Here is a 6,240-nt window from a genome sequence, read left to right as displayed (position 1 = left end):
AGGACACAGCCCACCCCAATCTGCTCCGTATGTCAAAGAAGCGGCTTTATCAGCTCCTCTCCAATTAAAGCTTTTCAAACAATGCTGGAGTGTCAGGAGCTTAGCTCGCTGTCAGGCTCCTCAGTGAAACTCCTAAAGATGCACTACAGTGGTGTTTACTGCAGTATCTGGGACAGTCACTTCCAAGACAAACCTTTTATGTTCGCACTTCGTGCTTCCTTCTATCTAAGTGTCATCCATAGTTACCAAGAGCAGAAATAAATTTGTGTGGGCTTCCAGTGTTCAGACTTCAGGGTATGTTTTTAATCAGCGTGCTGACCAGGAGCACCCCCAGCAGTCGCACAGGGCAGCGCTGCTGCTCCGCTGCCACAGGCGGACACTGCCCGGGGCCGAAGGCAGCAGGGCAGTGCACACGCTGCAGCCCCTTTCAGCACAAATTCTGGTAGTTAGCTGAGAAGCAACTTGAATATTAGTCACTTTCCATAGAAAGAAATAAATGTTTCTATACCTAACAAGCTGTTCCCTCTGATAGTTGTTGTATTGTGAAGGGATAGAAGTCATCGAAACAAATACAAACCCATCAGAAGCTGACTAAGCTGCTGCAGACACGAACAAATGAAACCAAACTGATTTTTTATTATACCACATGAAATTCATCTGAGGAGGGGCAGAACAAGGTTTTCTATAGAAGATATAAACTACAGAAACCCCAAGAGAGGTGCCTCCCTCACCAAGAGAGCCCAGTGCCTCACCAGCAGCGCCCCATCCCGTGGGACGGACGGGGGCTGCGGCAGGAAAGGGAAGGCAGCCAAGGTGCCGAGGGGGGCTGCCAGAGGGGCAGCGAGTCCCCAGCGCCGCCGAGCAGCCCTGAACCAAGAGATGAGCATGACGGATGTCAGAGCTGAGGGATGGAGGAACTCCAGAGAGGTTCCAGGCGAGAGATGGCAACAGCCTCTGGGCAGCCCCACGCTGCCTCAGCACCCTCCGGCTCCCCTCTGCGAGCTCTCCAGAGATCCCCCCCAACACACAGCCCTGCTCCCCATCACCCGAACCAGCTCAGAGCTGCTCGGAGGTCACACACGGGCTGCCCAGCCCTGGGCTCCGCCAAATACAAGCCCTTCAGTGGCCGGGTTACAGGCCAAAGACCCCTGAGGCGGCCGGGGGGTCACAGTCCATTCGTGTGACCAGCCTAAGCGTCCTTACAGCGGAGTTAATGCAGAAATCATCCTGAAGACACATCAAATTCCTCATCTGCAGTCGCCAACTGTTGAGGCACTTTCATAGTGCCCTCTACTAAAGCCGTAACTTCTGGGAGAATTCAGAAATGAAGTGACCAATGTGAAAATTACAACATTAGTCTCAAGAAGGAGCTGAAAGCAGGAGGTCCAGCTAACTACTCAATTTCTTCCAAACTTTAGCCTGAACTTAACTTGACTGAACGGTTCAGAGACCTGAATTGCATCCTCTGCTTGCGGAGAACAAATAACGTAAAACTGAGTGAGGAGACATCTTCCCTTGGCTACGAAAACAGCCCCTTGTATGTCACCTCGTATCAGCTGTTTTGATCTCTGTCTCTTGGGATTTTGTACCGTGCCCCAAACCACACTTTAGTATCTTTTGCATTAAACTGCAAAATCCCAGTGGATGCCAGTTGCGAAGAGGAGAAACAGGAGGATCAGGCCAGTCAGGTCCGGGTGGTTCTGTCAGTGTCTGGAAGCGCAGATCCTGCTCTTTGCTCTGCTGCTGCTCGACTCTGGGCTGGTGCTAAACTGTACGTAAACTCTTCCCTGCAGCTTCCTTCTCTTGCCGTTTGGCAAGCTGCTTTGAGAAGCACGGTTACATCTCAGGAGTTCGGACTCCTGAAAGCAGCACTACGAGGAATTCAGAGCACGGCTTCAGAGACAAGAGCCTCTGCCCAAACACATGACACCCGCGCTCAGAAAGCCACTCACCCCTCGCCTGCACAATTAGCCAGCCTCTAATAACGAGCTGTGGCCAGTACAAAGGCTTGTTGATGCATCACATCTGATTAACAAACCAGTAACTGCTCCTTCCAAAGGCTCACAAGATGCAGGCACGCAAGCAGGTTTCTAAAGACCTTTTAAGGATCCCAGACCAGGAGTATTACTTCACTACCAAAGTTCAGGCCAGGCACTCTCCCTTTATCATATATGGCTTTAAAAAAAATTACAATGGCTAAACAGAAACCCGGCATAACCAGGCAAAGCTCCGAAGAGTGTTTAGTTTAAATGGCAGACAGATTTGCAAAGTGATGCAGCCGCTCTAATTATAGTAATGACCAAAAGGCTGAAGTGGATTAAATTAGCATAGAAACTGCAGCCAGCATTAGTGTGGGTCGAAGAAGTTTCTGCACGATGAAGAGAGACAGGCCGAGTGCTCAGACCAAGCCGGCAAGAGAGGGAGTGAACACATACTTATTTAAATAACACTACTTTGCTGTGAAGGCAAAGAAAGCTTCCAATATTAGGAACACATTTAAAGTCCTGATCTCAACAGCTCATTCCCTGTAATACGGCTTGAAAGCACAAATACTAATTCCTTCCACCGTTAACGGACTAATAAATATCTCATATTTCTGTAACAATTTTTTTTTTCCCAGCAGGACTCTGTGAACCAATCTAAAATGCCAGTGAAGTGCACCCACCTCTGGGGCAGAGGCCAAGCAGCCCATTTCCCAGAGGAAAGATTACTCCTATTTTTAGCCACTCTTGCATTCTAGAACACCCGAGGAACAGAGACAGCCAGGCCCCAGTCACCTCCGCTGCCATTTCGGTTTTCAAACTTCACTGAGTAACTGAACATAGGTGCTCACCTCATCAGAAGGTGCCTAAATTTACCCCCACCCCCCCCCACCTCCAAAATTAACAACGAAAAAGCCACCCCGGCCCACTGCGTTGCGACTGGCAGCACTGGGACGGGGAGGGCGGTGTGCCTACGGGTTTGCTGTCCCTCCTCTCGACCGAGGCACGGTGGCTCCCTGCCCTTCCCTCGCCTGCCTGGTCAACCCGCTCCGATTTTCAGGATGCCTTCTGACCTGCTGCAACTTTGCCTCTTTTCCTCACGAGCGCTGAAATTTGACGTGAAATCTAAAACACAACAGTTACCTTTGTGATGGGACCTCTCCCCAGCGAGGGGGCCAGGCTCTGCTCTCTGCCACGTGGGAACAGCTTCCAACCCCCTCCTACTCCACCCCCCGATTACATGGCCAGAGTAGTCTCCACTACGGCATTCTGCTTCTGGTTTTCCAGACTAGAAAGCCCTCAAGTGTGTGACAAGACAGGCTGTCAGCGTTTGGGGCCTACTTCAAAGTATAACCAGCTTGGGAAGACAAGAAGAGAAAAGATCTTCTAACTGGAAATTCTCTGTGTGGCTCTGTCAGACCCATTAAGCTCATCCAGACGGATTTCGACTCAGCCCTAGGAGGGTACCTTGCTTGGCACACAACGGTGGTGGCATTGCTCTGAGCCGCACACAGCAAAGCTGCCTACTTGTCCCATGTGCTACACGACTTTGGGAGACACCAAGGGCAGCCTGGAGAGATGACATTCTTCCCTGGACCATCCCAGTAAGAGCACACCTTCACCGTAACATTTGGCATTCTTTCTACAGTTCGTTTCACGCCTCAGTTCCATCAAAGCCGTTCTTGCTCCAATGAAAAACAGCACTACAGCCAGAAGATTCATTCCCTTCCTTTGGTTCACGAGGTTTCTCCACAGGTCTGAGCTTTTAGGATTTCACCGGAGACACGTGGTGGTGAGTCTGTTCCATACCACCTACCAGGTCCGGTCGTATGTCAGAAACGAGAGTTGGCAGCAGATCCGCAGCGAGAGCCTTCAGCCTTACCCTCACCCACTGCTTTCCTCCCCAGCACACAACTGCGGACCATCTCACGCTCTCTCCGTGCGGCACGTGGTGCCGAGGAGCCAGGCACAAGGAACTGGCACACCTCCACCGCAGCACTGGTGCCACAGCGAAGGGCTGGGAGACGTGCACGGAGAACAGCTCCATATGCCAGTTCTGGCACGTACCGCACATCCACTGACACCATTCTTGCTAATTGCCACAAAGGACTCAAGAATCGTTCATTTGGTCTTTGTGCAACCGAACAACTGCATTATGTATTTATTTAGATTGATTTTGTAATCCTGAACAGCCAAAGCAAATTTTAATTACACATTCATATCCCCGACATGCTACAAAGCAGATTAACTTATTTAAGGTCTACTTGTGAACGGCTTTTTTCTGTTTATTTCACCTAAAATACAGCCCTCCACTTGCAAGGATGCAACTTGCCATTTCCATCCACACGAGAAGCTGCACCTCTTCGCTCTCGGGAGCTCGAGTGGTATTTCAGATAAGAGACTGGGCAGAGCACTTCACTATTTCCTCCTCCAGACTAAGCTTTGTCCACCTGAACACACATCTGCCATGGGGAGGGGCAGATGACATTATGCGTTGATGAATCCAGTGCTATTCTACATATTTCAAGTTTTAGTATCCAAACGCTTCTTCTCCAGCCATTACCCCAAATTACATTGTGAGCATTACAGCATCTCCACCACGTTCCCGCTGCCTCTCCCCCCTCTAAGGACGCAACACGCCAAGACACCGAAACACCCGCAGTGGCCACCGCACCGCTTTTGTGCGCCCAGAAGCCCCTGAGACATTAAATGCTGCAGACGCAGATCAGAGCGTACCCTCTGCCACCGAACAGTCACCCAAACCCTGCAGAAGTTGACAGCACCAGGCGCCCCGAGCCCAGCACTCCCCGCGTGAGCCCAGGGGGCTGTTGAGGGAGGTGGAGACCGCAGTGCCACTTTCCCTCCTCGCTGGCCCCAGGCCCCCAGCCACACCGCTCCTAGCCGGGGCGGCTGACACTACAAGCCCTACACCCAGCACAGCTCCCCGGGCTCTTCTACGGAGTAAAGCTTCCCAACATTTCACCACTGAACCCAAGTAAATACCCAGCTTAGCAAAGAAAGGAACGGAGCCACCCAGCTGCGTGCGGCAGACCTTTTGAGAGAGGAGGGAGGGGAAAGGGGGTGAGTCGCCTTCGCCCATCTTTGCCTGCAGCACACGCCTCTGGGGCTCGCAACAAGCCCGACCCTCAGCAGGACCCTCCGACCCTCAGCAGGACCCCCCGACCCTCAGCAGGACCCTCCGACCCTCAGCAGGACCCTCCGACCCTCAGCAGGACCCTCCGACCCTCAGCAGGACCCTCCGCGGTCTGAGGTGAGAGACTCTTCATTTGCAGACCCAAGGAGCAAATTACCAAAGGACAGGCCTACTACACATTTTAAACCCCCGAGGAATTCTAATGAGCATATATTCAAATCTAAGTAATCGCTGAGCATGGTAAGTACAGTACAAGACACTTGGGATACGCGCAGAAAGTCCCAAACACTTAATTAAAATGTGAGGCTATTAGCACACAGTTTTATTAAACTTGTGCTGCTAGAGACAAATAGTCTTCCAAATTTTCTTTCATCTTTTTGGCAATCCTATTAAACTTCTTTTGTATTAACTGGCAGCAGTAATTAGCCATAGTACTGTCTGGTTGACTACGCCACCCCAACCATTCTCTGAGGTGACTGAAGCGATGTGAAGATTCCCTAGACTGATTTAGGGAAACGCGTGTCTTACGAGTTCAAACCCTCAACATCCTCACCAGGATTCACAGATCCCTTAAGGGCTCACTTTTCAAGAGCAGAACAGGAGTATTTTAGGGTAGAGAAGAATCACTCCATTTTATATAGGCCTCAAACATACTGGACTTGTAATTTGTAGGTCCCCAGAACTCTGTTACTGCACCAAGAGCTGGGGCAGCCAGCCTGCCCACGCGGGACGATGCTGCAGCCTCAAACATCAGCTCGGAGTAACACAAAAACGGCATTAACAGCCAGAGCTCCCCGGGCTGTAACTCCTGCCCCAGGGATGCAGGGTCCCCAAGCACAGCACAGACCTGCACGATCCCCCGCAGCTCATCGGCACTGCGCTCTCCCTTGCTGCCATTACTCCCTCTAAATTACTCGCTCATGTCATTACCCAAGGGCCAACAGTCTAGGAACTGTTTTCTAGGGAATTTCTTTGATGACACACTATCAATGCAAGTTTCATCTTCATCACCGCAGCAGCAACACCGAGGCATCCCGTGATAACGGCAAAGGCACAAGCCCGTTGTGATAATGCAATTACGTCTCTGTCAAACCAACCAAGGCA

At 51.1% G+C, this 6,240-nt stretch overlaps 1 protein-coding gene across 1 annotated transcript in view; it reads right to left on the bottom strand.

Annotated features, from left to right (window-relative positions):
* Positions 1–6,240, bottom strand: part of STK11 (serine/threonine kinase 11) — a 43,033-nt gene that overhangs the window by 33,364 nt on the left and 3,429 nt on the right. The gene's annotated exons all lie outside the window — the stretch shown is intronic.

The sequence above is a fragment of the Charadrius vociferus genome, unplaced genomic scaffold, assembly GCF_000708025.1.
Source record: "Charadrius vociferus isolate BGI_N301 unplaced genomic scaffold, ASM70802v2 scaffold525, whole genome shotgun sequence".
Taxonomy (NCBI): Eukaryota; Metazoa; Chordata; class Aves; order Charadriiformes; family Charadriidae; genus Charadrius; species Charadrius vociferus.
This window is presented reverse-complemented; position numbering and strand designations above follow the sequence as displayed.